This window comes from Helianthus annuus, chromosome 13, assembly GCF_002127325.2.
Source record: "Helianthus annuus cultivar XRQ/B chromosome 13, HanXRQr2.0-SUNRISE, whole genome shotgun sequence".
Classification (NCBI taxonomy): domain Eukaryota; kingdom Viridiplantae; phylum Streptophyta; class Magnoliopsida; order Asterales; family Asteraceae; genus Helianthus; species Helianthus annuus.
The window spans coordinates 151,862,252-151,882,900 of NC_035445.2; the positions used below are offsets into that span (position 1 = coordinate 151,862,252).

At 38.2% G+C, this 20,649-nt stretch overlaps 1 pseudogene; it reads left to right on the forward strand.

Annotated features, from left to right (window-relative positions):
• Positions 1-1,516: 1,516 nt before the first annotated feature.
• LOC110902033 lies at positions 1,517-20,294 on the forward strand (annotated as a pseudogene).
• The last annotated feature ends 355 nt before the right edge of the window (positions 20,295-20,649 follow it).

Consider the following 20,649-nt stretch of genomic DNA (forward strand, 5'->3'; position numbering starts at 1 on the left):
AGTTGTCAAAGTCGACTTGTTCACGTTTACGTGCTCATCGATCTTTCATGAATCTTTAGGCTAAACTAACAATACATGATATCCAGATATTTTATTTCACACATTAAGACCCATGTATATATTGTACCTTTAAAAATTTGTAAATATGTATGTTTTTTTTCAAAGCAGCATTAAATATGTATACCGTTTCATTCAGATACTGTGAATTATGAAAATACAAAACCCATTTAGCAAGATGACGACATGTTATAGGTAATATGCTTCTGTTTCTAGAAGGAAAAAAAAGGGTAACATAAAATGTATTTTGTAAAAGTGTAAAACTGCCACTTTAATCTATAGGTTTAAATCATTGCCTCAAACATATATCTTGTCATTTTTTTTTTTTGAAAACTAAACTTCATTAACAAAACGCCCCCGACTTAAAAGGACAAAAGACCAATACAAAACAAAACCTCGAACCAAACGAGCAAAGGACCAGACAACTACAACATATACATATATCTTGTCATTTGAGACCACTTGACTAATACGGTTAGTATACTTATTTAAAAAAAATAGTAAAAGAGCAATTTTCGCCAAACCACTCTTGAAGAGAGGTGTTAAGCTGGAAAAACATGCTTTGTTCGAGATGCGGGTTTAGAGATGAGTATGTGAAACATATTATGCGGGAATGTCTTTTTGCCAAATCAATTTGGTGGGCAGTTTTTATTTCGCTAAAGTTACTGAGAAACCAAACTCGGTTCAAGATATGTTGGTAAGAACCATGGAGAGAAACGGGTTAAAGACGTGGAAGAAATTAATTGGAGCCGTTATACTAGTGGCGGCATGGGAGATTTGGAAAACTAGAAATGAAAAAACCTTCAATGATCGGCAAATTCACTTCAATCGTACTGTGGATTCTATCAAAGAAAGCTCCTTTCTTTTTGTTTCTAGTAGATCTAAATTCTGTAATTTCAACTGAGATAGGCGAATTGATTTCAATATTGGCGATGTAATCTTGTAATCCCTAGTTCTAGTTTCTTGCTGGCTCGTTTCTATATATTTATATAGAAGTTTTTTCCAGTAAAAAAAAGCATAAAAAAAATTCAACTTTGAATCTTTTTTCAAATTTAATTATATAGATTATCTCAAGTCTTAACATTAAAAAAGTACACGATTAATATCAAATTACAGATTATTGGGTTAGGTCATAAGTGGTAAGACAAGACACGTGATTTAGAATCATGTCGTCATGGGACGTTGACTGTTTGTATAGTTCAAATAACTAATATTTGAAACACATAAAAAGTACAAAACAGTTGTATAAAGTCCCAGCGTGTATTGTTGACCAAATTTAGGCAGCAAAAGGTGGCACAATTCTACAAAATGCCACCCTAGCCAGTGATTTCACCCACACAATCACTGCTTTTATTTCAATACGACGTCGTGCTACACCACCACCAAGCATTCATCCCCTATTGCCACCTTTATAAAATCCCATCAAAAGTTACAATTTTGTTAGGAGTTTGTAGAGAGAATGAGAGGAACAACAAAGATATCTTTTGGGTCTGATGGGGTTGCTGTTATCACCATCATCAATCCACCTGTTAATTCACTTACTTCTCATGGTAATAATAATCACTATCTTACTTACTTCTGTTTTTGTTATGAATATTCTAACATATCTGTTAGAAAGGAGGATATCTTGGAGAGCAAATTATGGGTCAACAAGAATCCTCCCTATTCTTAGCATCCGTAAATCAGGCAACCAATAATTGTGAATCATCTTTATTGTATTTCCTTTTTTATAAGTTCTTGTAAAGCCTATAAATAAAGGCTTGGTTTTATGTTTTGTATGAAAGAAATAAATCAATAAAATGAAGTCCCTTTTTTGATTATCTCTAATTATCATTTACAACATGGTATCAGAGCAGAGTTATGATCCGTGAAAACTCTGTTCTTCAATCTCAAACCAAAACCAAAATCAACTTCAAATCTGACCTGATTCCACTGTTCCGACAAATCAGTCGACCGTCTTCGTTCATCAGTTCTGTCGTCAAACCGGTTCGCCCAAAACCCCCCAATGAACCATTCCAGTCCAACGAACAGTCCCCACGAAGACCCTGAATTCTTTGTCAACTCCGAACCAGAAAAAAACCAAAATCAAATCAAAACCTAAACCCCGAAATCGAACCTGAAACCCCGGTGAACTTCGCCGCCGCTGCATCCACTGCCGCCGCTGCCGCTGAAAACCCTAGTTGTTGCTGCCGCTGAAAACCCTAAAATTCATCACCGCCGCCGCGTTCATTTCCGCCAGGCTGCTCTTGTCTCCAAGAAAGACCAGGAAAAGATGAGATGATGAAAGCCGTTAGTTTCATGTATGTCCATTCCCCTGGTTATAATGCTGAAAGTGTCAAAGCTGCAGATACTGCTGAGGAGAAGAAACCCTCGGCTGGAACATCTGATATGTTGCAAAACCCTATTCCCCCAAATGAGCGAACGAAGAAGCCAAGGCCTAAATATGTTTTGGTATTTTATGTAGGCGAAGGGCTAGGGCTTCCTTTCTTTTTATATAAAAGAAAATATTAAAAAAACAAGGATCAACATTCCGCTCAGGAAAAAAAAACAAAGCTAAAAAAAAAGCTCAAAAAACAATGCTCAAAAAAAATAGAGCTCAAAAAAAATCCGCTCAAAAAAAATCAAAATCAAAAAACCCAAACCCAAAACCCAAAAAAAAAAAAAAAAATCCAAAACCAAAAAACCAAACCAAAAATCAAAACCCAAACAAATGCCAAAACCTAAATGGCCAAGTTGATTTTTTCAACTTGAGGAGAAACCAAAACCCAAAAGTTACCATGTCGAAAGGCGGTAGCTCAAATCAAGCCAAAAGTTACCATGTCTAAAGGCGGTAACTCAAATCAAGCCAAACTACCATGTCAAGGAGACGGTAGCCAAACCAAAAACCAAACATAATCAAAACCCAAAATCAAAACCAATCCAAGTTGAATCGTGGCAATCCCACAATTCAACTTGAGGGGGAGTGTTAGAAATGAGGATATCTTGGAGAGCAAATTATGGGTCAACAAGAATCCTCCCTATTCTTGGCATCCGTAAATCATGTAGGTCCCTTTTCTCGGAGGATCGAGAACAACCTAAACCTTGTTATACTAACCCACTAGCGAGTGCGGAATCCAAGCTAGTAGGCAAACCGGGATGAAGCAAGAACAAACACAAGAACACACAAAGTTCACCGATTAACACCACTGTATTAATACGTATGAAGGTTTACGGTTACAAGCACAAGGTTTACAATCTTGTTTGCAAACTCTCTAAAGTATGTGTGTGTGTGTGTTTTCCAGCAGAGTTTCTCTAACTCTCCAAATGTGCATCTATCTAACACTAACACACTGCATGGGTATTTATACCCATACATAGCAGGTCTTGGTCGAAGGATCGATAGATGGTCCGAAGGATCATCTATCGATGACAGGGAGCTCGAACGATCAGCATGGACATCGAAGGATCATCCTTCGATGTCTAATGGTTGAACTATGGTCGAATCATATCTTTTGAGCACCTCGAAGGATCAGTTGTATCCTTCGAGGCTATCCTTCGATCCAGACAGCATCATGTTGTCCAAGTCAAACTAGGAGGATAGTTGACTTGGTCAACTTACAGACTGACTTTGGACATCGTTTACATACAGACCGAATACAGACAAAGTACAGACACAAGTGCACCAACAAACTCCCCCTTGGCTGTAGCTTTGTCTTTATCTTCTATGGTTGTAGACTCGTCTTGAACTTCGACGGTCTTTGGTCTTCGAGTTATCAAAACTCTGATGTCCTTTCAAGTCTTCAATGTCGGAGGATCTTCAAAGTCTTCACGTCTTGAAAGCAGAGAGTGTATCAACAAACTACCTGTATCATGTAGGAAGTGTGTTGACAAACTCCCCCTTAACATAAGCTCCCCCTTGAGTTATGCTCGTGAAAAGACTTTATCTTTATGAAGTGAGATCCTTGTGGTGTTGAGGATGGTCAGCGGCTACTCGATCATCTTCATCAGTTGAGCGCCTTCTCGTCGTGTCTTCATTCCAAAGCTTGTCATCGACCATGTTCTCCTAGCCTTTAGAATCTGCACATGCAAGAAATCTAAACGCGTAATGAGAACAACTGCTTGGAATATTGTATAAACAAATGACACACGAATAACCATGTCACAATCAAACACCGTCCGACAGTTTGAAAGTTTAATAAAATTTGTCAATTTTAGTCTTTAACTTTCAAAACATGCAAATTTCGACCGTTTATGAAGATTTAGTCAGTTCGGTTTTCGTTCAGGTTTCAGGTAACGAAGACTCGAGCTCCAACATCGTACGATCGAAAATAAAGTAGAAATAAAATCTTTTTGGCTTTTATAAAGTTTATATTAAAACACACCTAAAATCTTTTTGGTATTTTTGAAAGTAAACGACAACAATTTAAAATCCTTTGAGTGTTATCAAACGACATCACCGCTAATGTCGTGCTGATATGCACCAAACGACGAAACTGTTTAAAAGAAAGCAATAAAAGTTAAGCAGTAAATAAATATATACAGACATTCTTTTTGCGAGTTTCGAGGGTAAGAGAATCATATCAGTGTACGGTCATGCCAAAACACTCTTGTTGTTCGGTTAGTTAACATTAAGATAAGCATCCTATAACAATTATCGGTATTGTTGTCCACTTAAGCTCAACTTATCAGATGTAATCATGTTTAGAGGATACGTTAATGTATGATTTATACTTACCGACCGGTGTTCATCCACATCACGACACATTCCCGTATCAAGGTATGCACGAGAGTTCATCTTACCGGTGAGTATACCGATTATCATCTGTTTGACCGTATAAATTGTGAGATACTCACTTATTTTGATTTGAAAACAAGTCCTATGTGATATAATCACTTATTGATGAGGTACTTGATTTTCGTATGCATGAGGGCACAGGTGCAAGTCCGTGAACAGGTCAGTACTTCCGTACAGCAGAGAGACGAACTTGACACCCGGATAAATGTGATATTTTATCACTTATTTGATTTGGACATGTGATTGTTTATCACTTATTGAGGTCGAATGCAGTATGTAAATATGTACACGTATGTATAGTATCATGGAAGATCTAGACTTGCGTCCCCGTTATTTTTCGGTAAAAGATACAACCATGATACCCAGATGATAAGCAGCATAAAGACCGAATATCTCAGAACCTCGGCAATCTATCAAACGAAATTTCGGTACCAAGACCATATGCCAATGAATGGTTCCCACCTGATCTTCAGTCGATTAAGATTTATATCACCCTGCACACTTTAAAATGATTGTGAGCCTACCGATACATCTTATATAGAGCTGCTTATCGATTTGCATTTAAGGTTTAAAGAGGTTTGGATAGACCACTGATGTACTATCATTTTCTCTTTTGCTCGCCAGGAAACTCATTTTTGTTTTTCTATTGTTTTTGTGTTTTTGAAATTTTTCGATGTTTTTGTATTTTCCGATTTTTGGATTTACTCCCCCTAAAATCAACAAACTAAGATAAATTTAAAAACACACAAAGATATTTACAAAAATGATTTTCCGATGTTGGTTTACTCTTGCTTGACCTTAATGCCGTTTACCAATAATAAGAAATCAAATCTAGATTTGTCAAAAGCTTTGGTAAATAAGTCGGCACGTTGGTCATCGGTGTGGACCTTAACAACATCGATTAGCCTTTTCTCAAAGCAATCACGTATGAAGTGATATTTGATTTCGATGTGTTTGGTCTTTGAATGCTGCACAGGATTTTTAGTGATATCTAAAGCAGCAGAATTATCAACGTATATAGGAGTAGTTAGGAATTCAAAACCGTAGTCCCGCAATTGTTGTTGGATCCAAAGAACTTGTGAACAACAACTTGAGGCAGCAATGTATTCAGCTTCGCATGTTGATGTAGCGACACACGTCTGCTTCTTGCACTGCCAGGTGACTAGGCGATTTCCTAAAAACTGACATCCAGCCGTTGTGGATTTGCCGTCGATTTTACACCCGCCAAAATCAGAATCACTGAATGCGACCAAGTCAAAGTTATTATCCCTAGGATACCACAGACCGGTGTCTGGATAAGCCTTCAAATAACGAAAAATCCTTTTGACAGCTGCAAGATGTGAGGCCTTCGGGTTGACTTGATATCTGGCAAGCAGGCATGTTGGGTACATTATATCTGGCCTTGATGCTGTGAGGTACATAAGGGATCCGATCATCGCGCGATAGTATGAAGGGCTAACAGGTTCACCCTTCAAGTCAGGAGTAATTCCATGATTAGTTGGCAATGGGGTACCAATGGGCGTTGCATCGGACATCTGGAACCGGCTCAGGATGTCTCCAACATATTTAGTCTGATGGATGAATATCCCAGACTCCGTTTGTTGCACTTGTAGGCCCAAAAAGAAATTCATTTCCCCCATAGCACTCATCTCGAACTTATCCTGCATGATGCGCTCGAAATTCCTGCACAAAACATCATTAGTAGAACCAAAAATAATATCATCAACATATACCTGTACCAGAAGAAGATCTCCATCTTGTTCTTTGATGAAGAGAGTACAATCGATAAGACCTCTTCGAAAACCGTTCTCCAACAGATATGTAGATAAGGTTGCATACCAAGCTCGTGGCGCTTGATGAAGACCATAGAGAGCTTTGTTGAGCAACCAAACCCGATCGGGATGGACAGGATCTTCAAAACCAGGAGGCTGTTCGACATATACCTCTTCTTCAACCACACCATGTAGAAATGCACTTTTGACGTCCATCTGGTAAACCTTGAATCCTTTGAATGAGGCATAAGCCAGAAAGATCCGAATAGCTTCCAGACGTGCAACTGGTGCATAGACTTCGTTGTAGTCGATACCCTCTATCTGACGAAAACCTTGAACGACTAAACGAGCTTTGTTTCGAATGACCACTCCACGGTCGTCTTTCTTGCATTTGAATACCCATCGAGTGCCAATCTTCTTGTAATTCTCAGGCTTTTCAACCAGCTTCCAAACACCCAGCTTGTGAAATTGCTGTAATTCTTCCTGCATGGCTTCAACCCAAGCACTGTCTTTCAATGCTTCTTTCCACGACTTTGGTTCTTCTTGTGACACGTAACACGCGAAGGACCAGTCATTCTGTTGGCCAGATTCTCTTATAGCTGAATACAAACCAGCATTCCGGTTGTTTCTCAGCTGATTACGCGTCTGCACGCCGCGATGGACATCTCCTATGATATTCTGCTGTGGATGGGTATCGTGAATCCTCATTTCAGGATTATCCGGTACACGAGCATTGATACCCAAATTATTCAGATTAAGATCAACAACCAACTCCACACCAGGAATGTGGTTAGAGGTGGATGCATTTCCTTCAGCAGTATCGACATTCTGCGTATGAGGTGTATCACCAGAGGCACCTTGAACAGGAGCAGCTGGAGCTGAAGATCCTTCGGCTGCATCATGATATTCATCATCTTCAGAAGAGTCATTATAATCAGCAGCATCTTCATAAACCTCATTTTGAACCATATTGTTGACTGACGAAGAAGCTTGAGGGTCAACAACAATAGGTCTAACCAATGGCGAAACAGCAGCGTTGTCACTTTCCAACAACATTCGAGCCGCTGCTGATTCTTCGTCAAAGGTTGGCAGATTAAAGGAGTCAAATAGCCCATCATAATCGAACATCCACGGATCACCCGGAGCCCTAACAGGACTCGTGTACCTTTGAACCCTAACTTCGCTCCATAGCTCAATCTTTTTGGTAGCTAGATTCCAAACACGAAAATTCGGAGTTGCATATCCAAGGAAGAAACCCTCGATAGCTCGTGCACCAAACTTTCCATCCGGCTCAATCATAGTACAAGGAGCACCAAAAGGTTCAAGGTAAGAAAGATCCGGTTTCCTTTTCTGAAGGAGTTCGAAGCAAGTCTTGCCATGTCTCTTAACTGTAAGAACTCTGTTCAACGTGTAGCATGCAGCCGATACAGCTTCTCCCCAGAATTGAATAGGGAGTTCCGACTCTACTAACATTGTTCTTGCAGTTTCAATAATAGTCCGATTCTTCCTCTCAGCGACACCATTTTGTTGTGGAGTATAACGAGAACTGTACTCATGAAGAATGCCTTTAGAAGTACAAAACTCATCCATAACTTGATTCTTGAATTCAGTTCCATTGTCGCTTCGGATCCTTTTCACTTTCAACGTATAGAGATTCTCCAACATTGTAAGAAGATCCTTGAGGATGCCGGGAGTTTCACTTTTGTGTGCCATAAAAGATACCCAAGAAAATCTAGAGTAGTCATCAGTAACTACTAAACAATAAGCATCACCAAACGTTGTCTTGTGCTTCATAGGTCCAAAAAGGTCCATATGAAGACGTTCGAGAGGCATGCTGACAGTGTTGATTTTCTTCAAAGGGTGAGACTTCTTTGTTTGCTTCCCCTTTTGGCACGAGACACAGATATCTTGTAGATGAAAACTTCTCACAGGCACACCATTCACAAGATTATTTTTCACCAAATGGTTCATTTTTCTCAGGTGAATGTGTCCCATTCTTCTGTGCCAAGATATAGACTCCTTTTCTGTGGCTTTTGAGACAAAGCAAGTAACTTGTGCAGACGTAGTAATTGCTTGGCTCATATCGAGAATATAAAGATCATTAACTCTCGGAGCCGATAAGAGAACCCATTCTTGTGGAATTTTGAATCCAGGTTTCAGCACATAGCAGCCAGCATCATCAAAAATCACTGAGAACTTTTTATCACAGATTTGCGACACACTGAGAAGATTGTGATCAATTTGCTTCACATAATTGATCTTATCAAAGCACACGATGCCATTGGAGATACTTCCTTCTCCAGTGATGTACCCTCCTTTATCACCCGCAAAGGCAACATACCCTCCTCTGATATTTCTCACGTCATACAGGAGCCGTAAGTCGCCAGTCATGTGCCTGGATGCTCCACTATCAACAATCCAATGACTATTAATAGTTCCTCCTAGAACATCCTGCACATGTCAAATAAACACATCAGTTGAGAATGGGGACCCAAGCCTTAGTGGTCTTGGGTCGTCCCTTGGCATCACGATACGTAAGCTCTATCTCTTGATGGTTTTCAAGAACAACTGCTCCCCCTGAATTGTCACCCGACTTAGGTAACCAAGTTTGTCTGTGCCCACCAGTTTTTGAAGATTCTGGTTTTACAGGTTGTGACACTCTTGGTTCCTTCTGAACTGTTTTAACTTCAGATTTTAAAGCTTTTTCAACAGTTTTTATGTTCTTACGTCGTTGTTTAGTTTCTTGTTCTTTTACAGTTCGTTTATCTTGTTTAGGTGAAACTGACCGACGTTGAGGGTGAACTGTTTCAGGTGGAGTTTTCTCAACAAGTTTCTTCTTTGGAGCATTTGGGCAATTTCTGATAATGTGCCCAATTTCTCCACATTTGAAACAAGTTCTCCTTTCAACAGACTTAGGAGAACTTGATCGACTACCAGATGTTGAGCTTGTAGAACCTGAGGTACTTGCTCTTTCATCACACCCGTTTGTATGTTGGGTGTAATTGTTATCACTGTTTCGTTTCAAAATCTTGACTTGTTGTACAAAATCAGTGTTTGATTTGTTTTCAAAAGTCTCAATTTTATCTGTACCTTTTGATGCTACAAACTTAACATCTTTTCCTTTCTTCATGTAACGAGCTCCTTTTGATTCAACTTTAGCCTTTGGCTTTGGAGCTCGTTGTGGTTGTTTACCCTTAGAAGCAGTCGGTTGTTGAGTGGTTGGAGATTTTTGATTGCCAAACTGTTTCCTAATCTCAGCCTTAGGAATTGGATCACATTGTGTTACCACAATTCCCGGCAGTGTTTTTCCCAAAAATTTGTTTGTATTGTCTTCAAAGACTTTGTCAATCAAAGATTTATTTACATTTTTAATTGGAAAAACATGATCTGAATAGATTTTATTATCTCCAACCAAGGTGTACAGCACATTACTGCTTTTAACAGTAGACACACCTGTCTTATCAACCTTGACAGGATCAATCACTTGCTTCTCAACAGATGGAACCTCAGGAGTATCAGGATCACAAAGGATGTGATTCTCTCGTGGAATATCTACTCCTTTCATCTTGCTAAGTGATTTATCCTGATCACTTACAGCCACATCTGATTCATCATCCGATGTCTCATAGTCCTCGATAATTGGAGGACTTTGTTTCATGGATGGTGAAGTTTCTGGTTCCTTAGGGGCTGTGTTTGAAGAACTGTCCGATTTGAACCCTAGGCCAGTAGAAAATTCCTCAAAGTTCAAAGGCACACTGGGTTCATACCGAGGCATTTCCTCTTCATCGGGCATCTTGGTATAGTTGTCCATCAAAGGGGGTGGACACGCCTTATACCCTACACCTTTCACGTTACCTTTCAGTTGTTGAACGTCTATGATGTGATCAAGCACAAATCGGGAGTTAGAATAACTATCCAATTTTTGTTTGATCGCATCATGCTTGCCTTGGGCAATGGCTAATTGCTTCTTAGTTTCTTCCACAAGGTTAATGTATTCATTTATACTTACTTGTTTGTGGTAAACTACTTTGTTAACCTCGGACACATTTTTCTTTAATGTTTCTATTACAGATTTGAATTCTTTTTCATTCCGGGTTAAAGCCATGTTTGCCTCTTGGCATTTTGACAGTTCAATAACCAAATTCTGATTATGACTATGAAGCTTTTCTGATTCAAGCTTCACATCTGCACATGATTTACAAATACTAGAAACAGGAGGTTCAGAAGTTACCTGACTAGTAGAGGCTGAACCATTTGCCATAAAGGCAGTTTGAAAAGAAAAAGCTCCATCTTCAGAAAATAGCTTTTCCAATTCCATTGATGTAGCAGCAGCCTTCCTAATCAGAATTGATTTCTGACACTTAAGCTCATCAGCTTCATTCAGTAGCTCCTGTATATCATCATCTCCTTCTTCATTCACATCAGGCTCTGAGTGATTATCCCCAGAAACAGAGCCTTCTTCATCCGAACTGCCCGAATAACCAGAACTGTCATCGCTCCCAGAAGATTCTTCTTTTTGAACCTGCTCGATGACCTTAGCATACAATGCAGTTCCACTTCCTTGATCACCTTCACCAAACTGAACTGACCAGTCACATCCTTCATCAGCTTGAACAGCCAAAGCCCGATTGTGATTGGTAGCTCCAGGCTGTCCCTGATTGTTATTCACTGCCACCATCCTCCGTTCACGGTTTTCTTGTTGGGCATTCACATTGGTCTGGTTTCTGAACGGGTTGTGATTGCCGTGTTTTGTTGGTCGAGTGCACTCACGTTTAAAGTGCCCTTTCTCGCCACAGTTAAAGCACGTGACGGCATTAATATCAAACCCATACTTCGTGTTTTTCTTTCCTTCCAACGAAGTTCTTCCAGTTCGTGCCATGAAATCTTTTGCCCTTCTAACCGCACTAGCAAAAGCCCATTTAATATCCATCAACTCCATTTCTTCCTTGTCGATCTGATCATAATCTTCATTGGTCATGTTGATGTTTCCAAGCTGACCAGCTACCAAACCACAGTAAGCACTGACCATGGTGTTGATAATTTCCATATGTTCCTTAGCAACTTCAATGCTAAGGTGTGAAAGATTTGAGTTGTCGACTCGGATTGTGTGATGACTTTGAGGTTGAGGTTGAGGATTGCTTGTATAGTGAGCTTGCTGTTGTTGTTGTTGAGGTTGTGGTTGTGGCTGTGTTGGAACAGGAATATAAGACCTCGGATCGAATTGAGGTTGTGGTGGAGCAGCTGTTGATTGAGGAAATGGAAAGGAACTCGTATTGGACACAAAAGCAGTTTGAAGCTTCGGTTGCTGAACAGAACTAGCTGAAGGACCAAAACCAGGCAAATACATTTCAGTATTCTGAGGAGCTGGAGCACGCCTTGCTTTCCTAATTTCTTCATCATTTTTATGTTCCAGCTTCTGAATGAACTCATAGATGTTAATCTCATCTAGAGCTTTAGTATGCTTCAACAACTCAATAAACGAACTCCATTTTGGGGGTAGGGCATCAGCAAACCTATTCACCATGTCTTGTTGAGTAGCTGCCACCCCATAAGCACACATTTCACTAATCAAATGATAGAAACGTGTGGTCATATCATTCAGAGTCTCGTTTTCCAAAAACTGAAAGGATTCAAATTCTTTCTTCAACAAATCATGCCTAGACTTTCGAGCAGCTGCATTGCCTTCTCCTCTAGCAACTAAGGCATCCCACAATGCTTTCGTGGTCTTGCAATATGAAAACTGATGGTAGATGTCTTTGTTGAGTGCTTGAGTAAGTATGGCATAGGCCTTTTTCTCCAATTCATAAGCCTTCTTGTCATTTTCAAGCATGTTGGCGTAACCTTCTGAAGTGGATGCTCTACTTTCAAGACTTTCATTGAATGCATTGACAAAACACATCCAAAGATCGGTGCTTTGTCCTTGAACATATGTGTGAAAGCGGCCTTTCCATGACGGAAAATCGTTCATGTGGTTCAGCTTTGGTGGACGATTGTTACTGCCTGTTTCACTTTCACTAATCAGAAGATTCTGAAGACTTTGACTTTGATTGGATACCAAAGCCCATTGACACGAACTTATTGATTGTTGTTGTTTTGGAATGGCACTCGTCATATATTCAGCCATCGACATCTGTTTCAGATCTGGTTGTGGATCCGTACTCCAATCCCAAGGACTTGTGCAACTCATCTTGATCAAAAATTAACAAATAACCTACACACCACAAACTGTTAACAACAAACAGACAACAATTGAAAGATACAATCTGATCGAAAGATCAAGACTTGTTCGAAGGATCAACAATGATCGAAAGATTACTGTTGAGTTTCGAGCAAAGCCTTCGAAAGATTTTCAATGAAAGATCCTTATCTTTCGACTGATTATCACGAAAGATTCACAGTTCGAAAGATCTATATCTTTCGAATACTGATCTCGAAAGATTCACAATGAAAGATCCTTATCTTTCGAGATGTATCCTTATCTTTCGGACAACCAACTTTCGAAAAGATTCCAACTACGAAGGATAACCCTTAGACTTCGAAAGACTACTCGAAGGATGCCTATCTTTCGAGCTGCCTTTGATCGAAAGATTTCGAAGGATATCTTTCGATGTCGAAGGATATCTTTCGACAGCTCTGACACACTTACACAAGGTACGACAGGTTGGTGAAAAGTTGATGTGGTTGGTGAGCCAACTTTCGGCAGAAAGGATGTTTCTGTCAACAACTTTTTCACCAACTTTTTGACTTTCAAAAAGTTTACCCAAAATGGCAACCTTATCCCAAGTCCAGTCACCGGAAAGATGATCGGAACACGGCCGGAAAAATCAAAGTTTCACAAAAACAATTTTTATGTTACCCAAACCGACCCCGAACACTCCCGATAGGTTTAGTACGCGTTTTTATGCAGAAAACTACCAAAAACGGGTGCTAAACCAAGTGTCCAAACACACCAAAGAACTCGAACAAACCGGTTTTAAACAAGGTAAAGAGCGAGGCTCTGATACCACTTGTAGGTCCCTTTTCTCGGAGGATCGAGAACAACCTAAACCTTGTTATACTAACCCACTAGCGAGTGCGGAATCCAAGCTAGTAGGCAAACCGGGATGAAGCAAGAACAAACACAAGAACACACAAAGTTCACCGATTAACACCACTGTATTAATACGTATGAAGGTTTACGGTTACAAGCACAAGGTTTACAATCTTGTTTGCAAACTCTCTAAAGTATGTGTGTGTGTGTGTTTTCCAGCAGAGTTTCTCTAACTCTCCAAATGTGCATCTATCTAACACTAACACACTGCATGGGTATTTATACCCATACATAGCAGGTCTTGGTCGAAGGATCGATAGATGGTCCGAAGGATCATCTATCGATGACAGGGAGCTCGAACGATCAGCATGGACATCGAAGGATCATCCTTCGATGTCTAATGGTTGAACTATGGTCGAATCATATCTTTTGAGCACCTCGAAGGATCAGTTGTATCCTTCGAGGCTATCCTTCGATCCAGACAGCATCATGTTGTCCAAGTCAAACTAGGAGGATAGTTGACTTGGTCAACTTACAGACTGACTTTGGACATCGTTTACATACAGACCGAATACAGACAAAGTACAGACACAAGTGCACCAACAAATCAGGCAACCAATAATTGTGAATCATCTTTATTGTATTTCCTTTTTTATAAGTTCTTGTAAAGCCTATAAATAAAGGCTTGGTTTTATGTTTTGTATGAAAGAAATAAATCAATAAAATGAAGTCCCTTTTTTGATTATCTCTAATTATCATTTACAACAATATCATGATAATAATAATCACTATCTTACTTACTTCTGTTTCATCACACGTTGACATGTGCGAGTAACTTGGGGCGAACTAACAGTGGCGGAAACAGAACTTCTTTGTCAGGGGGTCATCATAAGACTCTCTTTTCTGCCGGCTACAACTAGAGAGTCTAAAACATGTTTTTTCCTAGAAAAATCTCAGATTGTACATATAAAAATCTTACAAATTTCTATGTCTGGGGGTCAGCGGACCCTCTTGACCACCCTCTAGTTCCGCCCCTGCGAACTAATGATATCACACCCTACATAGATTATAGTAGATTTTTTATTTAAGTAACAAAGCTGGTAACTGATTTACAATAAAGTTATGTTAGTTTGCATTTAAAAGCATCAAGTATGATATGAATGCTTTTGTAATCGTATCTATACTCTATATTCTGCCTTTTTGGTGTTATTGGGGTTGAATTGAGGGAAAATCTTTGGATTTTTTCTAATAATGTGTTATGGACCAACATCGTTGCAAGGTATGGGACTTGTTCCACACAGGTTGTATATATAGCCAACAGATACTTTCAAGTATCGATTTTGGGTTTAACATGTACCTTTGAATTTTTGAAGATATAATTATATGAATAAGCATCTAGAAGCATCAATCTTTGAATCTCTTTATGCAAATATGTATATTAAATGGGTAGAACTAAGTGGTGACAAGATCACATAATAAAGACATGAAAGCATATACTTTTGCCACATTAAAAGAGTACAAGGGGTCCCCATGAGGTAAGACTAGTAATTTTGCCTTAGTATGATATTCATGGATTTGTAGGTATGCAAAAAGTTATAGTTTTCTCTTTTTGTGTCTTTCTTTTCATGGTATATCTACTAGTTACTAAATAGATTCATGGATCACCTAAATTTAAAGCACTAGGAACATATGTTATGAGGCCGGTTATTGTACAATAGGGGTTAACGTACGCTGCGTACGAGATTGTTTCTCAACGTGCGAGTTTTTGCTTCAACATGCGATTTCTGATATAATACAACATGCGAAATTGTTTACCACAACATGCGATTTTGCAGCTTTTTGTATACACTAACATGTGATTTCTTCATATACCACAACATGCGATTTTCATATTTTTGTAACATAACGTGCGATTTTGCCATCGCGTACGCAGCGTACGTTAAGGTATATTGTACGATAGACTTTTTCTATATGTTATTATATTGAAACTATCTGGATTTTCATCCCCAGTACTAAATAGCTTAAAAGAAAGTTTTGGTCAAGCCTTACAAAGGGACGATGTGAAGGCGATAGTCGTTATAGGTAATTTTGATGATTACTAGTTTTTAATCATTAGTCGTCGTAACTTTCTAACTCATGTAAGGTTAATACTTAACATAATTGGAGCAGGTGAAAAACGCAAATTTTGTGGTGGTTTCGACCTCAATGCATTATATCAATTGCAGGAAGGCAACGGTATGACATACTATTACTATGGATGGATATCGTGCACATTTCGTTTTGTTTGTATGTCAACTAGAGCTAGAAATTTATGTTTGGATCGGGTTGTCCCGTAAGACAGAAACACCCTTTGTTCTGTTTTTTAAAGTGGGTGTTGTGTCAGATATGTTTATAGAACTTAATAATATAGCTTTTGATTGAATGATTTAGGAGGTGTTGATGTTTTAGACATGACTTCATGCGACTTTTGACCCGTTCAACCAGTTTGACTGGTTTTCACTTGATCCAAATTTTACAATTCTTTCGGAGATAAAACATGACCCGAACCGACCCACTTGTTAACCCATTAATTTTGCTAAAATTTTATTATTTTTCTATGTTGATTTTTATTTACAGCTGGACTGCGATTAGTTCACGATCTATCTGATATCATGGAAAGTATGTCTCTTTACTGTTCTAGTTCTGTTTTTTTTTTTTTTTTTTTTTTTTTTTGTTGATTTTTATGGTTAACAACTCATTATCAGAATTTCCTTTTAAAAATGTTGGCTGTGTTGGTTTCAGGCGCAAGAAAACCGTCTGTTGCTGCTATTAACGGGCGTGCTTGTGGTGCAGGATTAGAGGTTGCAATGGTATGTGGCTATGTGCTATATTTCCCTTCTTCTTTTCGGGCTAGTTTAACGTATCTGTATAATAATCTTGATAAATCATGCTGATTCTGTTTTCAGGCTTGCAATGCTAGAGTAGCTACTTCTACGGCTCAGTTAAGCTTGCCTGAACTACGGTATGGTATTATTCCTGGAGGTGGAGGTATGTCATTCTTGTGAAATAAATAACAAAAATGATTTATCTTAATAAAAAAATCGACGTGTAACTTATGATTTTGCGTAATTTTAGGAACTCAACGGCTTCCACGGCTTGTTGGTCTACGAAAGGCTCTTGAATTGTTGTTGGTATGCTGTTTACATGTCTCTTTTGATAGGTTCAAGTTACAATCATTATTCATATGTTTGACCCAAACCCATTTTGACCCGTTACTAGTCAACCCTTTTCGACACCAAAAACAATGATCGGCCAAACATTGTAGTTTTCTTGAAGTAGAGGCGATTCATAATACTATATTCTTATTAGCTGATTGACCTCTTTATCTTTCTTTATCACACACTCTAGACATCAAAGCCGGTCGATGGAGACGAAGCTCATAAGTTTGGGCTCGTGGATGCCGTTGTGTCAGGAGATGAATTACTAGAAAATGCTCGCCAAATGGCCTTAGATATATGTGCCCGTAACAAACCACTGGTTTCAAGTCTTTACAAAACAGATAAAATCGAGCCACTAGGCGAGGCCCGTGAAATATTAAAATTTGCTAGAGCTCAAACCCGCACACAACCACCCAATTTACAACATCCACAGGTTTGCATTGATGTTATTGAAGAAGGCATTGTCTCGGGCCCGGATGCAGGATTATCAAAGGCTTGTACTTGTTGTAATAACTTAATTCCCTAAATTTACTGGCATTACTTGACAATGTAATTTTGTTTATATAATTTGCAGGAACGTAAAGCATTCCAAGATCTTTTAAAATCGGATACTTGCAAGAGCTTGGTTCATGTCTTCTTTGCCCGTCGTGATGCTATGAAGGTACATCTGTTATTTATTTGAATTTTATTACTCCTTACTATCAGTTTACAATAAGTGCGAATTTCTAGCAAAATGTTTATATTTACCAACTTCTCAGAAAAAAGTCAACATGGTCAAATGAGTATGATCACGTCGTGTTTTTTGTGTGTCAACAGGTACCTGGGGTCACTGATCTTGGTTTGAAACCAAGAGAAATAAGAAAGGTTGCTATTGTTGGCGGAGGTCCGATGGGCTCCAGAATAGCAATGGCTTTGATTCTAAATGGGTATGAAGTTGTATTGAAAGAAGTAACACATCAACAGTTGACTTGGATCTAATTGGTGAGAAGACAAAGTCTCATGATAGAATAATTGGCGTACGCTTCTTCAGGTAATAATTTGTTACGTTTTAACAGCGCTAATTGCCCAAAATAATTTGTTAACTTTTGCAGCCCGGCTCACGTGATGCCACGTTTGGAAATCGTCCGAACATCGAAAACATCACCTCAAAAACAGTGGTTGACTTGTTGGATGTGGCGAAAAAGATTAGAAAAACGCTAGTTGTGGTTGGGAACTGCACAGGGTTTGCTGTTAACAGGATGTTTTTCCCGTATACTCAAGCGGCTCTTTTGCAAGTAGAACATGGGGCCGACGTATACAAAATTGATCGAGCGATTACAAAATTTGGAATGCCGATGGGCCCGTTTAGATTGTGCGATCATGTTGGTTTTGATATTGTAGTGGCAACTGGGTCACAGTTTGTTTATAGTTTCCCCGAAAGGACGTATAAATCTATGCTTATTCCACTCATGCAAGAGGATAAAAGAACTGGTAATTATTTTTTTGTTTTGAATGACATAAAAATGATTTTAGTTTTTGAGCATGTTGTTTCTTTGTTAAAACTTGTGATTCTTGTTTAGGTGAAAACACTCACAAAGGTTTTTATGTCTACGATGATAAACACAAAGCGAGTCCGGATCCTGAAAATTGATAAATACATTGAGAAAGCAAGGGAAATTTCTGGCATCTTAGTTGACCCTAAGGTCTCTCTCTCTCTCTCTCTGAAATTGAAATATATCTACTCCTATAGTCATATATATTCGTGTTAGGGGCACCACAAAAATAGGCAATTTTTGCATGTTTTTGTTGTCCCTCATGTGTTAGGGAAACATGTAATGTTTTGTGATGTTGATACCCCTTATAAACATGTAAAAGTGTTTGCATTAATAGGCGTGTTTACTTTGGGAGAGGGAGGTCTTGGGTTCAAGTCCCACAGACGACAGGAACAAAAAAGAAATTTGCCAATAATAATAATAATAATAATAATAATAATAATAATAATAATAATAATAATAATAATAATAATAATAATAATAATAATAATAATAATACTAATACTAATAGTAATAGTAATAGTAATAGTAATAATAATAGTAATAGTAATAATAATAATAATAATAATAATAATAATAATAATAATAATAATAATAATAATAATAAATATGGATAATGTATGAGGAGACTACACAACTCTTTAAAATTGGGCCACCCAACTATTGAACCTACTATATTGGGCACCCATTCCATTATGGCGGGTGTACAAATAGGGAAAAAGGGGCCCCTACAGGCCTGGTTAAAATTGGTTTTTTTCTATTGAACTTTAGCCCAATTATAAGTATACTGGGCCACTGGGGGCACTCTTTGAGTAAATGGGGGCCACAGGCCCACAGATGTGACTTCTTGTTGCATTTGTTAGTTATTAACATTAGTGATTAGTGTAGTGATTTGTTTATCTAGTTTTTAACTTAATCGGTTAATTAGATAGTATAACTAAAAGTGTTTCGTGTTATGACCCAACTCATTTTTACCCGATCTGTTTTCGTCCCGTAATAAAAATCCATGAATCTGCCACTGCACCGGTATATGCATCAGGTCGTATATACAAAATACGAAAAATAAACAAGTTGGATAACAAATATAACCTTAAATTTAATTAAAAAAAAAACAAGTTGTATCAGGTTGTATATACAATTTGTCTTCATTCAAGAGGTGAGTTTGTGACAACTGGTTTCTTCAAACAATAGGAAATCTGAAGTTGGTAATCCTACATTTTCTTAAGTGTGTGAAAATCATAAAAGAAATGTATAAATTTAACTAAATTTGTCATAACCGGGTTTGATTTTGTTTCAGTTTGCAAAACTATCAGATAAGGATATAACAGAGATGGTATTCTATCCTGTTATGAACGAGGCGTGTAGAGTATACGCTGAGGGTATTGCAGTAAAGGCAGCTGATTTGAATATCGAGGGTGTTATGGGAATGGGATTTCCACCTTACAGGTTTCAAGTTTTTATACACATTTTTATTCGCAGTTATATAAATTAATAAATATAATATATTTTATAAGTTTTTAACATATTTTTGTGTACAGGGGTGGTATTATGTTCTGGGGAGATTCAGTTGGATCTAAGTACATATATGAGAGGTTGAATGAGTGGTCAAATCTGTATGGGGACTTCTTTAAGCCATGTGACTATTTGGCCCAAAGAGCTGCACTTGGGGCTCCTTTGGTTAGATTCTCTTTAATCATTTACTTTATATATATTGACATTTTTGGTAAATATTAAATGTACTATATAATGTTTTGTAGAGTTCAGCGTTGGATCAAGCAAAATCGCGACTATGAGAATGGACGTCGTCTATTGGTTTCATGACCCTTAAACTAATCATGCTTGTTTCCAAAGGAAAGTTTGTATTGTACATATTTAGTTTTGTTGAGTAAAATGCGTAAAATAGGTATATAAGGCGGCCCCATCTAAAAAACAGTTTTGAAAAAGATTTTGACTGGTTTGCTTGACGGAGGTCGAATAACACATGCACACAAAGAGAGAGGGGGAGGGGAGCTCTATATTATTTCTTCTTGAATTGTTTGCTTAAATGTGTTATTCATTAGATGATTTGTTAGCTATCAACTATACCAATGATACTCTAGTGGTTTTCAATTAAATGGTCATTAGTCCAGTTTGGTTTTCGAAACATTATATGTGATAGGTGGTGCATTGAGGTGCGGGGGTGTTGGGTTCTCAACACATAAAAGCAACAAATGTTATCGAGTAAAAGAGTAGATCTTAGGTAAGTTGAGAATTATTGAGTTATAGATATCATCACGTATTGGATTTG